Source organism: Anabrus simplex, chromosome 1 (genome assembly GCF_040414725.1).
Source record: "Anabrus simplex isolate iqAnaSimp1 chromosome 1, ASM4041472v1, whole genome shotgun sequence".
NCBI classification, from domain to species: Eukaryota; Metazoa; Arthropoda; class Insecta; order Orthoptera; family Tettigoniidae; genus Anabrus; species Anabrus simplex.
In genome coordinates, this window is record NC_090265.1 from 1742357319 (window position 1) to 1742383005 (window position 25687).

General features: G+C 41.6%; 1 protein-coding gene across 1 annotated transcript in view; it reads left to right on the forward strand.

Moving 5' to 3' along the window:
• The first annotated feature begins 3179 nt into the window (after positions 1 to 3179).
• LOC136882558 (arylalkylamine N-acetyltransferase-like 2) overlaps positions 3180 to 25687 on the forward strand; it is a 50128-nt gene continuing 27620 nt past the window's right edge. Inside the window, exon 1 of the mRNA XM_067155136.2 lies at positions 3180 to 3294. The gene's annotated coding sequence lies outside the window, so the exon portion shown is untranslated. The remainder of the gene's footprint in view (positions 3295 to 25687) is intronic.

Here is a 25687-nt window from a genome sequence, read left to right on the forward strand (position 1 = left end):
TTTTTCATTTAAATCCTATTTACATTATTCTTCCTGTAATGTGTTCCTTGGTTCAATACCCTCAAATACTTTTTGATTTTTGAAAAATGTCCACATCGAATGTAGTTAAAACGGCTTAAATGAAACGCTGTATTGATTCGCATTAGCGCTCGTGGTGGTGCTAAAGTGAAACAATACATTGACTCACATTAGCGCTCGTAGTGGTGCTTAAGTGAAACAATACATTGACTCACATTAGCGCTTGTAGTGGTTCTTAAGTGAAGCAATACATTGACTCACATTAGCGCTCGTAGTGGTGCTTATGTGAAACAATACATTGACTCACATTAGCGCTCGTAGTGGTTCTTAAGTGAAACAATACATTGACTCTCATTAGCGCTCGTAGTGGTGCTTATGTGAAACAATACATTGACTCACATTAGCGCTCGTAGTGGTGCTTATGTGAAACAATACACTGACTCACATTAGCGCTCGTAGTGGTGCTTATGTGAAACAATACATTGACTCACATTAGCGCTCGTAGTGGTGCTTATGTGAAACAATACATTGACTCACATTAGCGCTCGTAGTGGTGCTTAAGTGAAACAATACATTGACTCACATTAGCGCTCGTAGTGGTGCTTAAGTGAAACAATACATTGACTCACATTAGCGCTCGTAGTGGTGCTTAAGTGAAACAATACATTGACTCACATTAGCGCTCGTAGTGGCGATTAAGTAAAACAATACATTGACACGTTAGCGCTCGTAGTGGTAGAAAAAAAGCAAACTGCTATTCTAATGGACCGGTTAACAATTATTAAGAAAAGGATTGTACTTTTTAAGAATAAATAAATAATATATTCTCATACTTTATTTTATATTTTATTTACCTAAAATTCGTAGCTCATATCTCTAGGATCTTTCCAGAATTGAGTTGTTTGCCTAAGGTGCTAGAAATGTGGATTTTTAAATTTCGTATCAATCAATCAATCAATCAATCAATCAATCAATCAATCAATCAATCAATCAATCAATCAATCAATCAATCAATCAATCAATCAATCAATCAATCAATCAATCAATCAATCAATCAATCAATCAATCAATCAATCAATCAATCAATCAATCAATCAATCAATCAATCAATCAATCAATCAATCAATCAATCAATCAATACTGATCTGCATTTAGGGCAGTCGCCCAGGTGGCAGATCCCCTATCTGCTGTTTTCCTAGCCTTTTCTTAAATGATTTCAAAGAAATTGGAAATTTATTGAACATCTCCCTTGGTAAGTTATTTCAAACCCTAATGGCCGGTTTACACGTAGACAGTGTTTAGTACAGTAACAAACGGCAATTTTCACTCAAGTCAGTTGATTCAGTCGTTCTTGCGTCGTCAACTAGATCAGAGATAAGATGATCGGCCATCAACAGCGAGTAAAACTTGTTAGTGACGTTATTCGTTGCATGTTAGATAACATTTTAGAAGAAATTGAGGATTAGGTGACCGAAATTAGGAGTGAAAACGGATAACCAGAAGGAATTATGTCGAGACAAGTACAATTCTTTTAAAACAATTAACCGAGGAGGATCGACAGGAATATTTCGTCGTTGCCGGGACAAAACCTCCTATGTGATAATATTTTTGGAGATATACTGACCCGCAGCACATGCATTATGAAGAGCGAGAATGTCTTGAACATATTTACACAATATTGCACCTTAGATGACAGAACCTTACCGGCCAAAGTTCTAAGCTAAAACATTTCACATAGGAGGTTTTGTCCCGGCAACGACGATTTGCTAATATCTGGGCTGAGCAGCTCAGAGAGTAGAGCGCTGGCCTTCTGACCCCAATTTGGCTCAGTCCGGTGGTATTTGAAGGTGCTCAAATATTTCAGCCTTGTGCCGGTACGTAAAAAAACTCCTGCGAGACAAAATTCCGGCACCTCGACTCTCCGTAAACCGCAAAAGTAGCTGCTGGGACGTAAAGCGAATAACATAATTTGTTAACCTTGCGAATATCAGAAGTAACACAATGACTTACTGCATAAAATTGAACCTTTGATACAAAAGAGAGATACTATTATGCGCAGTGAATTTTAGTATTCCAAAGCTACTCGCGATGAACGTAGCCTCAGAGTGTTACAGAGGCTTGCAGACTGAACGCTGTAAGGCATAACGGTCTATAATGATGGTTAAAGCCCGGATTTTTATGCAGTAACAGGTTAGATTGCACCCGCTCTTCCGCAATGTTGCAAGAGTAACGTAAGTTATAGGGGTTCTGATGGGCCGTACCGCTAATATTTATGCAAACCCCATAGCACAATCGTTGTGAAGTTAGACTATACTTGCTACCCGCTTCAGTAAGTTTGCATTCTAACCTATTAATGCATAAAAATCCGGGCTCTAATGATGATGTATGCATGTATGCATCTTATGTCCACGTAGCAATTAGAACAAACGATCGAAAGGAAAACCAACTCACAGGGATGATCAACTCCGTACTTTAATCCACAACTTATGAACATTACTAAATTGTCCCAGTTCACACGTGGTAAGTAGCAAGTACAGTGCTTCCCCCACTACTCCGATGGGTGCGCGCGTGACTTGTGGGAGGTCTACTTGAAAGGAAAAATAGATGGGATTCTATTCCACTTGACTTAATCGTTTACTTACCACTTACCACTAAAATCGCAGTTCACACGCTGCAAGTCACTTAAAATTAAGTTTACAATTTAGTTTCTACTAAATTATTGTCCGCGTGTAAACAGGCCTTAACTCCCATTCCTATAAACGAATAGTTGCCCAAATTTGTCCTCTTGAATTCCAACTTTATCTTCATATTGTGATCTTTCCTACTTTTAAAGACACCGCTCAAACTGACTCATCTACTAATGTCCTCCCACGCCATCATTAAATATCAGAACCGCATATGCAGATTCGTTCCTTTCATAGAATACTTCCGCATCATAATTTTGATGGAGTAATATTTTTATTGAATCGTTTAACACCGCATCACATGCTAGGCTTTTAACAACCGGATAACGGCGGGTGGTTTATATCTGACCTTGATAAGTTATTGATGTGTAGAAGACAATTTATTATGAGTCAAAGTGTTCTACAGCTGAGAGCACGTCATAAAGGATGTTTGACTATGGCTAGACATGATGTTGACTGGATCTTATCTCAGCATGAGATCGCCACCTGCAGGCAGATACACGCGTGACCTTGAGGCTGTTCCAGTGGGAGGCAGACATTACAGCATCACTCAGCTCAGTCGCGGACCTTTCGCCAAACAAGCAGAGCGACCGTAAGTAACATTCCTGCATTCTGCACGGGGCACATCTGTAACGGGGAACAGAGATTTCTTTTTTTTTAATTTGCTGTATGTCCACCGACACAGATAGGCCTTATGAAGACGATGGGATAGCAAAGGGATAGGATTGGGAAGGAAGCGACTGTTGCTACAATTAATGTTCCTAGTGAGAAAATGCGAAACCACGGAAAACCATCTTCAGTGGGTTTCGAACCCACTATCTCCCGATTGCATGCTGATAGCTATGTGACCCAAACCGCGCACCTACTTGCTCGGTAGAGATGTCTCTTTGCTGCCATTTCACCATCGCCCTAACATTTTTCTTCATCTTCATCATCATCATCATCATCATCATCATCATCATCATATTTCATCACTTTGCTAGCTTCATGGCTGAGTGGTGTGCGTCTCGGACTTTGGACCTTGGAGTCACGGGTTCAATTCCCGGACACGTCGAGGGATTTGAATTTATAATATTATTATTGGTTTTTAAGTTGTTCGATTCCTTGGCTGAATTATCAATGCTGGAGCCCTCGTTTCAGGGGGTCCCAGGTTCTATTCCTGACCGTGTCGGCAATTTTAATTGCGTCCGATTAATTCTTCTGGCTCGGGGACTGGGTATTTGTGTTTATTCCAACACTTTCCTCTACATGTTCATACAACATACTACACTACCAACCACCACAGAAAACACCCAATAGTGAATAAATCCCTCCATATAGGGTTGGCTTCAGGAAGGCCACGCTGCCGTAAAACAGGGCCAGGTCGACATGTGAGACACAGTTTACACCCGTGACCCCACAAGTATGAGGAAAAGCGGTAGAAAAAGAAGGATTTTTTTTTTACATTACACTAACTATTTTCCCTGTGGGTAGGGGTGATACAAAAACACACACGGCATCCCCTGCCTGCCGCAAGAGGCGACTTCGGTTCAGAGGGTACAGGGCTCGCTGTGGGTGGGGGTGATACAAAAACACCCACGGAATCCCCTGCCTGCCGCAAGAGGCGACTTCGGTTCAGAGGGTCTCGGGGTCGATTCCTGACCGGGTCATTGATTTAATTTCGTCTGATTAATTCTTCTGGCTCGCTGACTGGGTGTTTGTGTTCTTCCTCCAGGGGCTCTTAACTTGGAAGCGTGGGTTGGCTGCAATGATGCCCTTAGCTGAGTCCTGGTGTTGCTTCCACTTTCATCTATCCTATCCGACCTCCCTTGGTCAACTCTTGTCCTTTTCCAACCCCGACAGTATTACATATGGAAGGTTAGGGAGTCTTTCATTCAGTCCGGTGGTATTTGAAGGAGTTCCGATACGTCAGCCTCGTATTGGTAGTTTTATTGGCACGTAATTGAACTCCTGCGGGACTAAATTCCGGCCTCTCGGCTTCTCCGAAAACCGTAAAAGTAGTTAGTGGGACGTGAAGCCACCTAACATAACAATAATAATTTTATTATTATTATTATTATTATTATTATTATTATTATTATTATTATTATTATTATTATTATTATTATTATTCTTTCATTTTTCGCCCTTTATGGTCCTCGTCTATCTTTGGTCGATACCTTCATTTTTAGAAGTGTCGCTTCCGTTCCATTTTTATCCTCCGATTAGTGTAATATAGAGGATGGTTGCCTAGTTGTACTTCCTCATGAAACAATAATAACCACCACCACCAACTACTCTTACGATTTTGGAAGACGCCGAGGTGCCGGAATGTTGTCTCGCAGGAGTTCTTTGTACGTTCCAGTAAATATACTGACACAAAGCTGACGTATTTGAGCACCTTCAAATACCACCGGACTGAGACAGGATCGAACCTGTCTAGTTGGACTCAGAAGCCCAGCGCTCTACCATCTGAGCTACTCAGCCTGGAGGAATTTAATCTCAAGTGGTTAGTCTTAAAAAGCAGACTTTCACGTTCACCAAATAACGTAATTTTATGTTAGGTATATTAGTATGTATGTTTAGTCCTCATCCCGAAGACTGGTTGGATCCTCAACAGTTCCGCCATCAGCTGTCATAGATGGCCTAGGCATCACTGAAGAGTCGTACTAGGGAAATGAGGAGTGAGGTAGTTTCCTGTTGCTTTCCTCACCGAGCCAGAAGTTGCTATTACACATCAGACTGCCAAGCCCACTGAAATGCACGCACCAACTGCCCCTATGAGCAATATTTTCACACCATTCATAGCAGGGACTGGCTGCATAAGGAATGGCATTACTAGCATCACTCATGCCTCAGTCACTTTCATTTTGTCAAAGCCAAAAATAAAGCTGAGACAGATCAATGAAAGTAACAAAATTACTCTAGCCCATACCAGATGACATAGTGCACTGTAAACACTAGGTCCCGCCAGCAAAGGCACAGGTATATTAGATCATGTTATAAATACAAGCTTGCTGACCTTGCCACCAAGATCGTCTTCAGAGCAATACAAATGAAATGGCAAATGTCACTCCATAGCAACTAGACTTAAGCTAGACTCTGACAGAAGTGTAGTTCACTCCAGGGCCTGCAAAGTCAAGATGGTGGTAGTGGTGATCATTGCTTTAAGAGGAAGTAGAACTGGGTAACCTTCCTCTATTAATGGAAGGGGTCCGACACTTCGAAAAGTGAAGGTATCAGCCAAAAAAAAAAAAAAAAAAAGGCCTCGTCCGGCACCATGGCTAAATGGCCTTTTATCACAGGGGTCCCGGGTTCGATTCCTGGCAGGGTCGAGAATTTTAACCATAATTGCTTAATTCCGCTGGCATGGGGGCTGGGTGTATGTGTCGTCTTTATCATCATTTCATCCGCATCACGGCGTGCAGATCGCCTACGCGTATCAAATAAAAAACCTGCAGCGGGTGAGCGGAACTTGTCCTCGGACACTCCCGGCACTAAAAGCCATTAGTCATTTCATTTTTTCCCCTAGACATTGAATGCTCTAATACTGTCGGTGTCACAAAAGAACAAGAGTTGTCCAAGGGTGGTGGGATAGGATGGATGAAGGTGAGGAGTTTGGCAGAAGAAAGTCGAAGCAATGCGAGGACTCAGCTAAGGGTCCCGTGATCACCGACGTCATTGAAGTCCAGCGCCTTGGCTGAATGGTCACCTTACTAGACTTCGATCCAGAGGGCCTCGGGTTCGATTCCTGGTCGGACCATGGATGTTAATCATGGCTGGTTAATGTATCTACCTCGGGGGCTGGGTATTTATCTTCGTCTTAAGAAACATCCTCAAATACATACAACACATCACACAATATACCACGACAGAAACGCTCAATAGTAAAAACATCCCTCTGCATAGGGTTGGCTTCAGAAAAGCCATCCGGTCGTAAAACTGGGCTATCCCACTGTCGGCAGCCCTGAAAATGGTTTTCCGTGGTTTCCCATTTTCACACCAGGCACGGCCGCTTCCTTCCCACTCCTAGCCCTTTCCTGTCCCATCGTCGCCGTAAGACCTATCTGTGTCGGTGCGACGTAAAACAACTAGCAAAAAAAAAAAAAAAAAAAAAACTGGGCTATATCCATTCAAAATGTCGACCCCAAGTAACTGAGAAAATGTCTGGAAAAACTTTCCCCACACCCTGGTGGAGTCCCCCGTTTTAGTATTGGACGCCCATCCTGACGCCAACCCTACGTGGGGTGATGTACTCACTCTTGCATGATTCTGTGGTGCTGTGGTGTGTTGTGTTCATATGAAAATGAGTGTACATAGACACATACACACATCCAGTCCCCGAATCGGAGTAATCAACCAGACGCGATTAATATCCCTGACTCGTCCGGGAGTCGAACCTGGGATCCTCTGAACCGAAGATCTCGGTACTGTCCATTCAGTCGAGCAGCCAGTCAATAATAATAATAGACTAATAATAATAATAATCTTGTCAGCGAGCGAGTTGGCGATGCGTTTAGGGTCGCGTAGCTGTGATCTTGTATTCGGGAGATAGTGGGTTCGAATCCCACCATCAGCAGACCTGAAGATGGTTTCCCGTGGTTTCCCATTTTCGTACCAAGCAAACGGTTGCTACTTTCTCATTTCCAAGTCCTTTCGCATCCTATAAAAATTATGCCCTTATTACGAGGAGGTGCAGCCCTTTTCAGGCACATCCCTATGGAGGTGAGCTGCAGGTAGAGGCGGAAAACTATCGATAGCGCTATCGATTGTTATCGATAGCAACCACTATCGTCATACATCGATAGTCAGTTGCCTATTATCGATGGGCAAAGATAGTTCTTTTTTCCTCGATATTGGCTTATTTTTCGCGCTAACAGAAATTGCACAGCTGTTTGCAGTTAACTGGTGAGGAGTTTGTTACAATTCAAAGATGTGCATTTAAGTATCTCTGCGTAACTGCGACTTCAGTGCCGGCAGAAAGACAATTTAGCATTTTGGAAGGTGGGATTCTCCATTCAACCTAACCTTAGTTGAGTTGATGCCAATAAGGGACAAAAAATGAGATTTGTATATTGTCAGAGACTGTATGTAGGCGAGAGAAGAAAGGGCACATTTTAGGTCAAAGACTGAATGAAAGCGACTGAAAACTCTCCTGACATCTGTTGAGAATGCTGTAAAACAATTTTCCAAAGATAACCCGAGGAAATGTCGGGCGATCGCAAAATGAACATTGCAGCTGAACGAGAATTTCTCGCGGGGTAACGTTATGGGCAAGCGCGTGCAGACAGAGAATATCTCGATGTGCCACTGAAGAAATTTATGAGTGATTCCGATTTGAATTTCAGAAATTACATAGCATGAAATAGTTCTGCATTCTACTGATTTCTTGTGGATTGTGCTCAATAAATGTTCTATTTTCGGGGTTCGTTCCACTTTTTGAAAACGATAGTAATCGATAGTAGAGCTCATAATATCGAAAAATACCGATGGCGATTACTATCGATAGTTTGCCGCCTCTAGCTGCAGGTATTATTTTAACAACATACCACCCCTCCTGCCATTGTTAAATCTCTGGCTAACGGTTACACTATGGGGGCACACAGTAATAATAATAATAATAATAATAATAATAATAATAATAATAATAATAAAACCAAGCCAGTGGCTATGGGGTTTGAGTCACTTAATTTTCAGCTTTCATTCGGTAGATAGTGGGTTCGAACCCCACTGTCGGCACCCCTGAAGATTTTTCCGTAGTTTCCCATTTTTACACCAGGCAAATGCTGGAGATGTACCTTGATTAAGGTTCCTTCCATCCCAGCCGGTCTGAATGGCTCAGACGGTTGAGATGCTGGCCTTCTAACCCCAACTTGGCTGGTTTGATTGTGGCTCAGTTCGGTGGTATTTGAAAGTGCTCAAATACGTCAGCCTCGTGTCGATAGATTTACTGGCACGTAAAAGAACTCCTGCGGGACTAAATTCCGGCATCTCGGCGTCCCCTAAAACCGCAAAAGTAGTTAGTGGGACGGTGAAGCTAATAATCTATATATTAAAAGAGTTAACTAAAAACTGCTTTACGGGGCGAGTTGGCCGTGCGCCTAGAGGCGCGCGGCTGTGAGCTTGCATCCGGGAGATTGTAGGTTCGAATCCCACTATCGGCAGCCCTGAAAATGGTTTTCCGTGGTTTCCCATTTTCACACCAGGCAAATGCTGGGGCTGTACCTTAATTAAGGCCACGGCCGCTTCCTTCCAACTCCTAGGCCTTTCCTATCCCATCGTCGCCATAAAACCTATCTGTATCGGTGCGACGTAAAGCCACTAGCAAAAAAAAAAAAAAAAAACTGCTTTGGCAAACCCGTCCGTCTGTTTTACTGGACCGTTTTGCTTCATTTCTTGTATTCTCTCCGGAATTACCTGCCGGTGAATTATGATACATTGAAAGGACTCTAAGTTCAGCCAGCTTTGAGTAATCATAAAATCAATAATTAAATGATCACACCAATAACTGCAGGCGAATGCTTACCCTAACCCGCAACACATTCTGTACTTAGCAGGTTGCTAAGCGACTGACACTTTCATTAATATTCTGATATACGGTATGTCATTTTCATCATTAGTAATGTGACTTCATGCAGCCATGTTTGATGACTACCTGTCAAGCGAGAGAGTATACACTTCCTGTGATTATGGAAGAGTACTATTCTCTGCTAAATATTTTGGATTCTCTGACCTTCCCCAACTTCTAAACATACTCAATAGATGGCAAAACGTTCCTAATAACTTACACGCTGCCAAGAGAACACACTCGACCAAGATCAACTACAATATATCAGACCTTAATGCAGCTATCGATATTAGCTAAAATGGCGCCCCGATCGGTTTGTTCAAATGTAAACATGGGCATGTGCGAAGCATCTATTTAGTTCTTTCCGTGGGTTTGGTTTGATTAGTAAATGTTATTGTAGTGATGTTTTTTTATTGAAATTTGGTTTTAAAACTATTTTGGTATATTAGGATGTATCGATCGTATTGTGTTACAAGTAATTTATTAGGGTGCATTAAAACATTTGAGGATAAATTTGTCGATAGAGAGGATGTGTTTAGTGTACTTGATGAGCTGGTTTTTTTTTTTTTTTCGGATAAGGCCAAAACTCTGTGTTGGTGCCCTTCCTTGTTCATTTCTCAATTACTATACCTTTTCAGGATTTTAAAAGTGAGGTTATAAAAAGTGATAAAGCTATTTATTTTATTTGTGAATGAAGATTATATTCTCTTCGTTAAATTAGAGGACAAGATATCAACTGATATATTGTCACTTACAGTACGTATTTACGTTGGCAACGATTTTGGTGTTAAAGTGCTTTATATTCGAAACTGCATATGCTACCAGAGAACTTCTAATTGATTTTCCTGTGGATTAACTGAAGTGAAACAGATGTAGTATATCAGTTTGGTGAATCATTTTCGGAATCATTTTTATGAGAGAATTGAAATTTGTGACAAGGTTATGTTTCTATTAAATTTCTTGAACGAGGTAGGCTATTATACAATTTAAAAGCGCATGGTAATAGAACATTCAAATAAATGTATTTCTAAAACAAGTACTGATTTATAGGAAGAAGAATTACGGTCTGGAGTAATTTACCAAGGGTGCCCCCCTACGTTATCTACACCAATTAGCTAAATTTCCAATTTGTTTGAAATCACATAAGAAAAGACTAGATAGACAATTGATACGTAATCTGCCACTTGGACGACAGCCCTAAATTCAGATCATTGGTGAATGATTGATTAATTAATTGACTGAATTGAAACGCATCAAATATTCCCTAAGGATTGTTTAGAATGCGATCCTATATTACCTATTTCCTTTACTATACTAGTTCATAGCAAAAACTTACATTTTGAATTATCCACATATTGCTCATCTAAATATAGGATATTTCTAGATAGTATTGGTCTATTACCCAAAGTAAAGTATTCTGTTCGTTATTATTGACAACTTAGCAATTCAATACGGTAACCAAAAGGTTATGTTTATGTATCACAGGTGTATTTACATGGAACCGATGCGTCCGCCATATTGTTTTTTTATTAAGTTCTTGTACTATGTAGATGGTTGAGTAGACGTAAAGCGACGGCCATGTGTATGTTGATCGTTTGAAAATGTCAAGATCCAGATACGGCCGAATGTTGGAAGCACACTGAATCTTGTATGGAAAGAAGTGTACGAACTACATTACGAATGAATTAGTTAATATATACCGGCTTAAATGTTCATAAAGCAATCGAAAAGAGCAGGCAAAACAATATGACAAAAACAGGCATATCAAGACGACTTATCTGACCACTAGTATTAATATTATCCTTCTTTCCCACTCTTGTTCTATCCTATCCCATCTTTCCTTTTCTGTGACGGTGCGACGTAAAAAAATTAAACGAACTCAGAGATAATTTCTTAATGCAAGTTGTACATTGATACGCACATTTGAGTTCCACCTGAGCGTACTGAGGGTATTTAAATCTTGACTTGAAGGATGGAATATATTTGCGGAGTGTCTGTTCAAACAGTGTCGCCAACTTTGGGGGTGGCAAGGCGCTTTCCGCCTCCCCCACCCATAAATATATTAGGAGGACAGAGGTCCAATTTCTCGCCACAACCTCCCCCCCTCCCCGCCCCAAAAGAAAAGAACGTTTCTCCTCCTGGATGTTAAGTCCCTTTAAAATGTAAAGTTTGGTAGTCTTTGGAGGTTGCTAAGGCGTTAAATCTGGAGAAGGTGGTAGATGGTTTTATATCAAGAAATGATAGAAAACGGGCATTCTTCAGAGAAATACATTTTGCAATGGAGCTTTTCACATTTCGCATCATGAAATGCATAATATACAGTACGGTTATATGATATTTTCCTACCACGCAGTGTAGGGGTAGCGTGTCTGTCTCTCACCCAGAGATCCCTGGTTCGATCCCCGTCCAGGACAAGGAGTTATACCTGCATCTGAGAGCTGATTCGAGGTCCACTCAGTCTATGTGATTAGAACTGAGGAGCTATCTGACGGTGATATGGCGGCCCCGGTTTAGAAAGCGAAGAATAACGTCCGAGAGATTCCGTCTTGCTGACACATGACCCCTGCGCAGTGGTCGCTTGGTAGGCCATGGCCCTTCGGGACTGATGCGCAATGGGACCTGGTTTGGTTTGATTTTGTAGGATATTTATTAAAAAATATATAATTCTTTTACTTGCGATTATTTTTGAAAGCTTCGTACATAAAACATTCTTTTAAAATATTTACTGTATTTATGAATACTATTTTTTTATTTACTTGTGAATGTTATTGAAAATTCCGTACATATGACTCTTTCAAGAAGGTATTTGAGAAAGGTCTATCTTTTCAATTTTTTTCTGATTGTTTGCGTATATTGTTATAATAGGAATGTTCACGTTAATAGTTGTTCCACATTTCACATGCCTGTGTTCATATTAATCATGCCCTCCCCACACCCTCAATAATTACCTGATGTGGGCGCGCCTGGTTCGAATGATGTTATCTCCACCGAAAGAAAGTCGTGGGAGAACCACAAGAAACACAAAATAAAAGGATTGGGTTTGATACAACTTTTAAGGAATTACGTCTTGCTGGTAAGGATTGCTCATGGAATTCAATAATAATTAACTACAGTGATGCATGTGGATGAAATACTGATTTTAAAAAAATTACAATTTGCTTTATGTCGCACCGACACAGAGAGGTCTTATGGCGACGATGGGATAGTAAAGCCCTGGGAGCAGGAAGGAAGTGGCCGTGATGCCTGCTGTCAAAGTGGGAAACCATGGAAGACCATCTTCAGCGCTGCCGACAGTGGAGTTCGAATCCACTATCTCTCGGATGCAATCTCACAGCTGCGCAGCCCTAACTGCACGGCCAACTCACCCGCTAAATACTGATTTATTTTCTGGAAGTGGAAATAGCACCTTTTGAACAGATCTCCTCATTCAATTACAATGCGGTTGCGAATAATGAATTTGGAGTCGCACTGTGTTGCATTAATTCCATGTTAATGCGTGAAACGGCAAAGGAGATAAAAATGTTCCTTAATTTTATTTATTACTGTACATTCCACTTCAGTATCTCTGACAGTCGTAATGAAGCGAGCAATCCGCACGTGTTACGATCACGGCAATATATCTCATTAAACGAGATCTGATAAAAGGATCGACAGCGCGTTCCGCAAAGTAATCAGTGGCTCTTAATCCACCTGCTTGGCAGAAATCCGTTACGGAAACATTATACATGCAACTCACTACGGCGGCAACATTTTGATTAAGAAATGACTTAATTTGTCTTTTATAATCAACAAAACGTATAGACAGCATTATTTTGAAATGAAGTAGAGAAATTAATTATATTTTTGGACACAGAGTTGAAGAAACTGGGCCTAAAACTGAGGTACAGCCTCAAATTTCACATGCTGTAAAACTGGGATATCATTGAAGTTTATTTTCAAGGAAGGTGACGGTGGTTTAAAATCCATCATCTCCCGAATGCCAGCGTACAGGTTCTCGACTTTATCATTATATAACCCATAAGGTTATTTACGCCGATCCAGACGACGTTTTATCATCAGTGCAGTTCGTTTTTCAACCAATATATGTGATTTTAGCATTCCTCATCTTTCTTATTTTTAAAAACAACATCATAGTTCATTACAAGAGCTCACCCTTACGCGAATATCTATTTTTAATCACAAATAGTCTAATGCCATTGAGCGAAGATTATTATGGTCATTGATGTATACGAACATTTGATCACTACATACTATAGTAACATTTCATGCCATTCATTCCACTTAATTTTAATGATCAATATTTGTTTTAATAGATATATAATCTTATTGATTATTTTTAATTGTTAAAATTCGTATTTTATCAATGTATATTAGACTTTTTTTTCGTTATATATACCAGGATCAGGGCCCTGACCCACCATGGAATATGTTATCTATAGCTGATGATGCTCACTAAGATTGAGCGAAACATGTCCTACTTGTAATTAAATGGTCTTATCCTAAATATAAAGGACTATTTTGTATTGGAAAGGTGGTTTTATTAATATAATAACTTCTTATTCTTAATCATTATTGGTGTCAAACTTGAGAAATCTATGAACGATCTTTCGTATGTTGAAGATACTATGTTAGTTATACTTGGATACCTATTAGTACTTCGCTGCTAAAAGGCGTGCTATTTGCAGACTACATAATGAAGTACCAGGTATTTCATATTGACACAATCCTCATCACCGCAGTGAGCCAGGAAAATCCTTGAGAGGAAACTGTAACCTATAGCTTCAGTTCGACTCGTAAACATGGCAACCAGCATTTTCAAGAATTAAGCAGGAAATCATTTTAGCAGTGGTTTGGCGTTGGAATTTCCTAGGCGTTGTCCATTCGAGGAGACGATGAAGTTCTTTCGAGCTGTCTATAACTATTTTATATTAACCCGTTTACCCTCTAGCGATGGTTTCCCAATGGACTCAATGATGGGTTCCACCTCTACCGCCTCAAGGGCAGTATCCTGGAACGTAAGATATTTTGGTCGGGGATACAACTGGGAAGGAGAACTAGTACTCGTACGTCGCCCAGGCGGCCACACCTGCAGTGCTGAACAGGGGACTTGTGGGGGAGGAGATGGTTGGAAGAAATAGACAAGAAAGAGGGAAGGAAGCGGCCATGGCTTTCAGTTAGGTACCATCCCGGCATTTGCCTGGAGAAGAAGTGGGAAATCACGGAAAACCATAACACTTCAGGCTGAGGTGTGAATCGAACCCCCTCTACTCAGTCGACCTCCCAAGGCTGCGTGGAGCCCGTTCCAGTCCTCGTACCCATTGTCAAATTTCGTAGCAGAGCCGGGAATCGAACCTGGGTCTCCGGACTGGCAGCTTATCACATTTACCATTACAACAAACAAGGCGGACTAGTAACGTTTTACGGGGGGGGGGGTATTTTATTCCAAATACAATATCCAGTGTAGAGAAACATAGAAAGAATAATAGAGTTATAAGAATAGTAATAATAAATGTGTGTATTTGTCATTTTAGAAGATAATATCCAAAGATTCGTACATTCACGATGATTGTTTATAGAATGGCACATTAAGATATCTTCAATGTTTCTGATTTACGCCACTTGTTTCCTGCAGCGCTTCAACGGCAAACTCGTTCAGGTTGGGTGTCAGTGATCTTCAGTGCCATGGTGAGAGTGGGGCGCGCTTGGTGTCGTACGTTATTTGCCGGTTAGACACAAAGACAAATGGTATTTTTCTTCCTTCCCCTACACTCCCCTAGCATGGCTTCTAAATTGACTACATTTCGGACCACCTTTTGAACAGGTTCAAGTGGAAGTAACATCACTGCCTCTTCACACTCGCCTTGGTTGCCAAATGACCCGGCGCGCAATTGAAAATTGTACTACAGCACTATAACATATCACAGCTCCCCGATGGCAATTTGAACATGTTTAAAAGAATGAATGCATTAATGTAGTAGTATTAGTGGAGTCCCATACCGCCACTTACCGGCTACATCTTAAAATAATTGATTCACTGAACTCCACGCTTAAAGCATTGCGAACGAATTCTTTTGTCATGCACAATAAACATTAGATTAATTGAATTCTTCTTCTTCTTCTTCTTCTTCTTCTTCTTCTTCTTCTTCTTAATCTGTTTACCCTCCAGGGTTAATTTTCCCTCGGACTCAGTGAGGAATCTCACCTCTACCGTCTCAAGGGCAATGTCCTGTAGCGTGAGACATTGGGACAGGGGATACAACTGGAAAGAATGACCAGTACATCGCCCAGGCGGCCTCACCTGGTATGCTGAACAGGGGCCTTGTTGGAGGGATAGGAAGGATAGACAAGGAAGAGGGAAGGAAGCGACTGTGTCCTTAATTTAGGTACCACCCTGACATTTGCCTGGAGGAGAAGTGTGAAACCATGGGAAGCCACTTCCAGGATGGCTGAGGTGGGAATCGAACCCACCTCTACTCATTTCACCTCCCGTAGCTGAGTGGAACCCGTTCCAGCCCTCGTACCACTTTTTAAATTTCGTGGCACAGCCGGGAAACGAACCCGGGCTTCCGGGGGTGGCAGCTAATCACACTAACCAGTACACCACAGAGGCGGATGAATTATTATTCTCGTGACATATTAGACCCACATTATTTTATTATTTGTCAATATGTAATATTATTGGCCACTTAAGCAATTTTGTTTACTTTTTGTAAGCTAGAAGGGAGAGATGTGGTTCAAAAATAATTTCATATACATTTCTGTGCTCTTTATTTATTCTATGAAACACATGCAAATGGACAGATGCAAGAAAAAATTATAACACAATATGAGACAAAAAATTATCTTGCACAAATGTACAATTATTAGCCATGTAAGACAGTTATTGGCCACTTTCATTTTTTCATCAATATGATCAACTGTCTCTCAGTATCCATGAATTTCACTCCTGGTTCATAACAAGGCCATATAATTCAGTTATATCTCCATCGTCTTATTCTTCCTCTTCCTCACTATGGAACTGCTCCCAGTTTTCATCGCTGCTGTAGTCAGTCGCCTTCACTTTATAACATCAGTGGGCAAAGAAATCCATCTTCGCCGTCGGAATAGGGAATTTGCTCCTTATGAGCTTCGGGTATACATTTCTGTATAGCCTACATTTCTTATGGAACACACACTTACAAACATCACAACATATCCTGGATTCAGTCTTGATAACTCGACAGCATGTGGCTCAAGAAGACTCAGTTTCTGTTTTTCTGAATAACTTACGTTTCACTGTGGTCTCACTAGGTTCTGGTTTATTCTTCTTTTCTTTTGCTTGAATATGTCTTCGTTTCGTTGCTTTTTTTTCTTCTTCTAACCTGCGTTTTGCTTCTTTTTCCTTTTCAAACATTTCCTGATATGTTTTGGAAGTTATAGCATATGGTAGTCTTTCAGTCTGTTTCTTTCCCTTACGTTTAGGTGTGTCAGGCCACACAAGGAATTCTCTAATAGGCCTAGGCGTATCTTCTGTTGGGAAAGGCCTCACTGCTATCACTGCACATAGATTGCTCGGGTAGCATTTCAAAGCTCAGAGAACTGCTTGTTTGGATATGAAAATGACCATCCATAGAGCCTGTCGTTTTTTCTGGAGGAAATTCTGTTTCTGCAGAAGTGGAAGGGTGACTTGGGTTCAGAACAGTCACTCTCCACTGAAATGCTTGATCCATCACTACATAACATCGAGGGTCTTTACTCTTTGAAATGTTCCCAGAGACGGAACAAAGTGAAAACGTCTTCGTTATTGTCCTCAGAAATTATATCTTTCATTCTTTTGAACTTTTCAACCCTTTCCTCTCCAACAATGTTGATGAATGTGATGTAGTCCACGGAAGCAGTTTCGTCATTTTCCGTACTAGAGGCACCTTTTCCTTGAGTATTTTCGTTGACAGCTGTACTTTTACCAAGGCATTTGGTGTAGTCTACAGCATTGGGATTCAGTGGGTACAGACCACATGCCGGAAAACCATTGATTAGTGTTTCAGGCTTTGCGGCAGATGCTATTACCTCGCTCAGAAGGGGTTCAAAGACCTTTTAATTCAGAATTTCACCTGGGTGCTCTGCGTACCAGTTCCTCACAGCTTTTCGCCAACACATTTTGATTGGCCGGAACACAGCTATATCCGCCGGTTGCAGTATTCTTGTTGCATTTGGATATAGTGCTATTATTTCTATTTGTAATTAATTGCACGAAACACTCAACTGGTATGTGAGGGGGGATTTGTGACCATCAACAAACCAAACCACAGGAAATTTAACCCCCTGAGAAATCAGAACGGGTGGAAAAACATTAGCAATATATTCATAGAATATCTCGGACGTCATCCACCCTCTGTCACTATGAGCATTTCCCCATTCAGATGGGACTGAGTTGGAAATCCTCTCAGGAATTCTTCTGTACGGATACACAACCATTGTGCTGAAAATGTGAACATCACGGTTATATTTTCCTTCGCAGGTCCCGCGTCCCGCAGCCCCTTTCCCAGCTAAGACACGACCTGTTGATGAAATGAAATGGCGTATGGCTTTTAGTGCCGGGAGTGTCGGAGGACATGTTCGGCTCGCCAGGTGCAGGTCTTTCGATTTGACTCCCGTAGGCGGACCTGTTGATGGACATATCTGAAATCCAGTTTGGTCTCCATTATATACTCTAGCCGGGTCATTCATGGCTTCTTCTAAATGTTTTTCTCTTATGTAGTCCTGGACTTCTTCAAACTATTTCCTTATATTCTCCTCAGCTACACATGAACTCGCTGCCGTTACTCCCTTACTCGTCCTTTCAACTATTTCAGGATGGCGCCGCAGAAAACCTTAGACACACCAAAAAAGAAGCACAGAACTGCTCATTATTCATTACGCATGATAATCTATAACGATTCCAAAATACGTAAAAATTACACCTGAGTAATTTTTGACACAAATAACCTTCACTTTATAAAAACATAGTAAAGTGTATATTTTACCTTTAGCCAACCTTCTCCAGGACGATTATTTTTGAATGGATTTGGCCTGGGCTGCGCTATGAGGAAATTTTGGACGCTCGATAAAATATCATCTCTCTTCTTAGGGAAACCTTTCCGAGCCAATTCCAATATCCACCTTCAGTTAGAAGAACTAATAGGTCTTGTTAGCTAAGTACAGATAATTGATTGAAATAAACCGTCAGCTGTAAAACAGTGAATTTCATTTTCACTCTAACCTCACTAAATCCTCCGTCCGGCTCCATAGCTAAATGGTTAGCGTGCTAGCCTTTGGTCACAGGGGTCCCGGGTTCGATTCCCGGCAGGGTCAGGAATTTTAACCTTAAATGGTTAATTTCTCTGGCACGGGGACTGGGTGTGTGTGTGTGTGTGTGTGTCGTCTTCATCATCATTTCATCCTCATCACGACGCGCAGGTCGCCTACGGGAGTCAAATCAAAAGACCTGCACCCGGCGAGCCGAACATGTCCTCGGACACTCCCGGTACTAAAAGCCATACGCCATTTCACTTTTTAAAAACTAAATCCTCCTCTTCTTCCTGTGAAAGAATAGGTGATGGACCACAGGATTCCTTGTGTCCCGGGTTTTTCAATGTAAACTGTAAACTTGTCCTAGGAACGCCATACGTCTTTGCTACTGCTCTCAGTGAGACCTCTGGCTTACTGTGTAGTTCTTGTATTGCTGCCTCCATTGAGGCAGGATCATAAACGGCTCGCTTAGGCATAATTGTAGCCTACAACCTTAGATATGTACGAGTACAATACATGAACACATATAATTCAGTTATTGGCCACCCCTCCAAGAACAGAAGTAAAAAGGGACTGGCGTACATAGCAGTAGCGGGCTGATAGTAGGGACTTGTTTCACCGCACTCGGGGAAAGAAACGAATTAAGCTATCTCCTCTAACAGGATTTAATTATTTCCAGGCTGATGCAATACGAAGACACGAGTACGATTATTACAGCTCAAAGTCCCTTCTGTCATTGTTATGGACAACGCACCTTACCACTCCGTAATAATGGACAACACCCCTACTTCGAGCGCCCGTAAAGAACTGTTAGTGGAATGGCTGCAGTAAAGAAATATCCCAGCGTATATGTGTATGACTAAATTAGTCGACGAGGTAGCGAAGGAACAAGGGCATGAGGTTATTAGGTTAGTGAAGTTGTAACTGTTCCACCTCGTCATAACACTTGGGGAGATGAAAGTTATTATCTTGGGACACATAAATATTAAATAAACTATTTGTGGCTTGCCCGCAAATTGCCACGCAAATAGAAACAATTAACATTCCATGGTCCCCCATTTCTCTATGTAATGTTTGGGCGCCATGGTTACAGTTTTAAATAAAAGTGTAAACCAAAATTTATATTTACTAGCATAGAGACACTTAAATCACAGGGGTAGGATTTTAAATAATTAACCATTACGTATCGCTTAAGAAAGAAAATTAACGCAATATAAAATACAAATGAATTTATTATACAAAAAAATGAGATGAATCGGAAAAGTTTCCTTAAAGCGTGGAGGAATTTATAATTTACTGAATTTACTATTGCTTGCTTTATCTAATTGAAGCTCACCAATTGCAGCTTCGGTTGACGTCATCTGGTTTCCGTGGTTACTCGTTCTCTTCTTCTCGATGTAGACTTTGCTCCATGGACATCCTTCCTTCCTTCTCTGATATGGTACGGGCTATCTGGACTAACTCTCCCTACTTGCCTAGACTTTAAATTAGACATTGGCCCTATACTTGTAATAACTGATCAGCGTTGATCGTATGAGGAGAAAATTCAGAGATATGAATTTTTCCATATTAGTAGAAATCTCAATCCAACTGAGCTATACTATTTATACGGTACAGACTTGTACCAAAATTACGTAGACTTGAACTAAACATAGTTCTTCGTCCACAATATTTACTGAAAATAACACAAGCCATAAACTTGTTTCGTCTCACGCAGATCCGATAACATTACCGCAGCTGAGTACTGTATCGAAGTGACAACACATTGTACAAAATAACTATGTCGCGGAGCGACCACACACTGTTTCAAAAATCAAATCACGTCGTTCAAAATAGATGTTCACAGTAGAAGTAGTAGTGATGGAGTTCCCCGTTAGGATGTTAGCTTCACAGCAGAAGTTGTACTTAGTTAGGTGCCGTTCTCGTGGTGAGAATCACTATATATCCGGCTCACCCCCACTCTTGGTAACAGTTCAATCTCAAAACTCATATACAACGAAGTATCTGATTCGACAGATCGAAGCATCAACTCCCCTTCTCTTCCTCGACAAGTCCAGAAGGCGTGGCGATGATATTGCTGACTAGCTTGCAAGCCTCGCGCACGGGTCGCTGTTTACTAGCCTTGGTCATAAAATAAACCCATGACTAACGCAAAATCCCAAGCTTCAAGAATAACCCTCCGTATACACAAACATGAGATGAAATGAAAACAACTATGTCTCAACATATTGACCGTATTTACAACATAATGAATTCTTATCCTACATAATATAATAATTTAAATAATAAAACGATGTTATCATATATACAATATGATTCCAAAAAGCCTTGATTACAAATGATTGACGTTGAATAAATATGTTATTACAAATAATTGCCGATGGCGGATAAACTTGATATCAAATGATATCGCGTAAAATGATATTAAATTAAATTAGTAGGGCTGGAGAAGCCTGGACGGTTGCAACGTACCCCTCTTAGAGAACATTAATTGAACGAGAAATGCAACTATGCAAGCTAAGGGCGCCAGTCTTTAAGTTGATTACTTAAAAACAAAAATTTATAATAAAGCTTGGACGGACTCTCATCACAGGGATGGGGTGATAGTGCACTAATCATTAAGCAGGAGAATTAGAAATCAAAAGGCTAATTAAGGCAGACTGATTAAAATGAACCAAGAGAATAACATTTATTATTCTGAATAAAAATGACGACGGTTTTACGAGAACTGAATTTAAAATAGGAAATTAATTTAACAAAAAAATTGAATGACTCTGTTTCGCGAAAAACTTGCAATATTTTAACTCGCTTGCTCACCATGTAGTCTTGTTCTGCTTGTCCTGAGAGCGACTCCGTCCTTGTAGCTGGAAAACTGCCAGTCGTCTTTGAGGTCTTGCTACCTGCCGCCAAGTACCATTCCTGCCTTGCTAAGTGCACCGACCACTAATTGGAAGATGGCTTCGACACTAACACTCCCTATTATGCTCTATCCCATATATTGGAGATGAGCCCTAAATCATAGTTAGAAAAACCTCCTTGGGTTATGTGGAGAGGATACTCAATTAACAATCCTTCCAACTTTACTAAAAATGTGTATCGTAGTTTCGTTTCTAGCTAGTTTAATGCTACCTATTGTTTTAGACTGGTACAAAACGGTCTAATACAGAGCTGTTCGTACTTCCTGATGAGAGTGGCTATACACCCATCATTCAGAAATTCCTAAGTACCACGTCGTGGTAACGAATTAATGAATGTAGAAGTGATAAACTATCACACTAGTCCACTATGGTACAACAACCATAAGACCAGTCCTCAGACCTCAAGCGAAATACAAGATAGAAGAATAATGCCAAGAGCTCCAACACGCCCTTAAGTAAGCTTTTCTGGCTCTAATTACAGGTCGCTACACGTGGTCCAATCAGGTGACACGTCTCTCCCCACTCCAGATATTAAAGTTGATGGGTCCCAACCATGATATCAACTGTTCTTCTACTAGGAAAACTGTACGTGATATTTGTAGACTACTCGGAGGCTTTCGATTTAGTGAACAGGGAGATCCTAGTCAAGAAGCTGGAGAAATTGACCGGAAGATCTAATATGACGACGCTTATATCAAATATATTAGCGGAAAATTATGTGCAAATGGACGATGGGATAGGTGTATCAGAGTGGATACCACAGAAAATAGGGGTCCTCCAAGGAGATCCACTGAGTCCAATCTTGTTTAACGCCTTCACATGCGATGTAGGGGTAAAGATAAAAGAAAGTACCAATGCGAAAATGTATATCTACGCGGATGACATGGCGATCGCTTCAGAGAACATCGATGAACTGCAACGAGCTATGGACCTACTCGTGGAATGGGCAGAAGAAAATGAAATCTGGATAAACGAGGACAAAACAGAAATGATGATTTTCAGGAAGGGCGGTAAATTCGCGGAGGCTGACCAAATAATGTGTAGAGGATCGCGTCTAAGAAGAGTAAATCATTTCAAATATCTAGGGCTAACTCTGCAAACAAGTGGGCATTGCTTCCGAATACACATCAGATCCAGGATGGTTGCTGCGATCAGAGCAATGAACGACATAGGGAATATTACCCTTATTGCAGTAGAGACAGCTATGCAGCTATTTAAGGCAAAGGTAATACCGGTGCTGACATATGGTCTCGAACTCGTAGGAGAGTACCTTACTTATAAACAACTGGAGGAACTGGAGAAAATCAAAGCTCGCTACCTCAAAAGGGTCCTGGGAGTATCAAAGTCAACCCGATCGCGGCTGGTATATGAGCTAACGAGGGAAACGTATCTGATAAAGGACCTTCGGAACGAGCTGATACTGCCAGTTAATGCGGCATACGAGAAGCGTCTACAAGATCTGAAAGTCAAGAAAATGGAAATTTGGGATTACTTCTACACTACCGAAGCCATGATGGACAGAAGGTGGATGGGCACAAATTACCAGCTGCACCACATCGCTACAAGGATGGCGGTCCATGGTTTCCATTTTAAGTTGTGCTCAGAGAAGAAATTCTACGACCCAAGTGATCAGTGTGTGTGCAAGCTCTGTGGTCAAATCTGCGGGCGATATCATATACAGGAATGCTCCGAGAGAAAGTGCTCAATTAGTGAATTTGTGAAAGCCTGATAGTGATAGTGATTTCCGCCCGAACTAAGCAGGTATGGATGTACACTGACTGACACAGCAAATGCAACACCAAGAAGGAGTGGTTCGGAAGGGATGAAAGTTGGGGAAAAAACAGAGACGGCACGGACGAATAATTGATGTTTATTTCAAACCGATATGCAGGTTACACAATGCGCACGGCATCGACTCAGTAGGATGTAGGACCACCGCGAGCGGCGATGCACGCAGAAACACGTCGAGGTACAGAGTCAATAAGAGTGCAAATGGTGTCCTGAGGGATGGTTCTCCATTCTTTGTCAACCATTTGCCACAGTTGGTCGTCCGTACGAGGCTGGGGCAGAGTTTTCAAACGGCGTCCAATGAAATCCCACACGTGTTCGATTGGTGAGAGATCCGGAGAGTACGCTGGCCACGGAAGCATCTGTACACCTCGTAGAGCCTGTTGGGAGATGCGAGCAGTGTGTGGGCGGGCATTATCCTGCTGAAACAGAGCATTGGGCAGCCCCTGAAGGTACGGGAGTGCCACCGGCCGCAGCACATGCTGCACGTAGCGGTGGGCATTTAACGTGCCCTGAATACGCACTAGAGGTGACGTGGAATCATACGCAATAGCGCCCCAAACCATGATGCCGCGTTGTCTAGCGGTAGGGCGCTCCACAGTTACTGCCGGATTTGATCTTTCTCCACGCCGACGCCACACTCGTCTGCGGTCACTATCACTGACAGAACAGAAGTGTGACTCATCGGAGAACACGACGTTCCGCCATTCCCTCATCCAAGTCGCTCTAGCCCGGCACCATGCCAGGCGTGCACGTCTATGCTGTGGAGTCAATGGTAGTCTTCTGAGCGGACGCCGGGAGTGCAGGCCTCCTTCAACCAATCGACGGGAAATTGTTCTGGTCGATATTGGAACAGCCAGGGTGTCTTGCACATGCTGAAGAATGGCGGTTGACGTGGCGTGCGGGGCTGCCACCGCTTGGCGGCGGATGCGCCGATCCTCGCGTGCTGACGTCACTCGGGCTGCGCCTGGACCCCTCGCACGTGCCACATGTCCCTGCGCCAACCATCTTCGCCACAGGCGCTGCACCGTGGACACATCCCTATGGGTATCGGCTGCGATTTGACGAAGCGACCAATCCGATCACCATACCCCTCGTAAAGTCGTTTGTCTGCTGGAAATGCCTCCGTTGACGGCGGCCTGGCATTCTTAGCTATACACGTGTCCTGTGGCACACGACAACACGTTCTACAATGACTGTCGGCTGAGAAATCACGGTACGAAGTGGGCCATTCGCCAACGCCTTGTCCCATTTATCGTTCGCTACGTGCGCAGCACAGCGGCGCATTTCACATCATGAGCATACCTCAGTGACGTCAGTCTACCCTGCAATTGGCATAAAGTTCTGACCACTCCTTCTTGGTGTTGCATTTGATCTGTCAGTCAGTGTATATATATGATTGTATTCTTGTTTTATGGCCAGTGGCCGCATTAAAACATTATTATTATTATTATTATTATTATTATTATTATTATTATTATTATTATTATTATTATTAGCCCTTTCACTCAGTATCCATGGCAACATGACGCTCCTTTGAAAATATAGGCGGTGATCAGTTTGAATTACTCAGCTCGAAATACAGTAGCTGTGGTTACAACGCTCGAACACGTGCTCGCTTTTCCCAGAATTTGATGTCTAAATTTGTCCTTCCTTCTTCCTCGGTGATGTGGCAAGATAGAGGAAAATCTACTGCAAGTTAAATTTAAACGAATGTCGCAAGAATCTAAATTAATATTAGGATATTCAGCCCTCATTTACAAGTCGTAGTTACAAAGTAATGAAATGATAGTGAGCAAATGGTCAAACATGAATTATAATAAAATTACATACGAAGATAAATATCATGACGTAAAAATATATCATACTTGAATTAATTAAACATAATAAAATAACCACAATTACACTGTGACGTCTGGAACGTTACAGGTTGCCACCGTACCACTGTCACTTCAACCTCATTGTGTTGGTAGCGGTAGGGTATGGGGTGAAGTAAAACATTACGTACGCACTAATAACAAGTCCTTCACAATTACTAAAGTGGAAGGACTGTTCCGGGAGAGTATTGCTTGAATGGATGCGGCTTTGTGAATGAAGAAAGTTAGGCATGTCGCAACATTAATTAACTCGGCAATGGCAATACATGGCATCATCAGTGGCTATCAGGAGTTGATGGTCTGCCTAGACGACGATGACAATGACAACGAAGGCGGCGGTAGTGATGGCAGTGATTTGGAGGGTATCGAGCCTCTACCTTTGTGAGTCAGGTATGAAAATAAGATTTCTGAATTTTCGTAAATTTTATGGATTTTACTCGAAACCTTTTGTGTTAGCACAGATGTATATTATTCTAACATTTATTGGTGTATTTAAAGTGAGATTCTTGTCGGGCGATTTCTTCTGTATTTTCTAACATTGCGATAATAAGAACTTCGTAGTATATTTATGCGTATCATTTTGTGTGA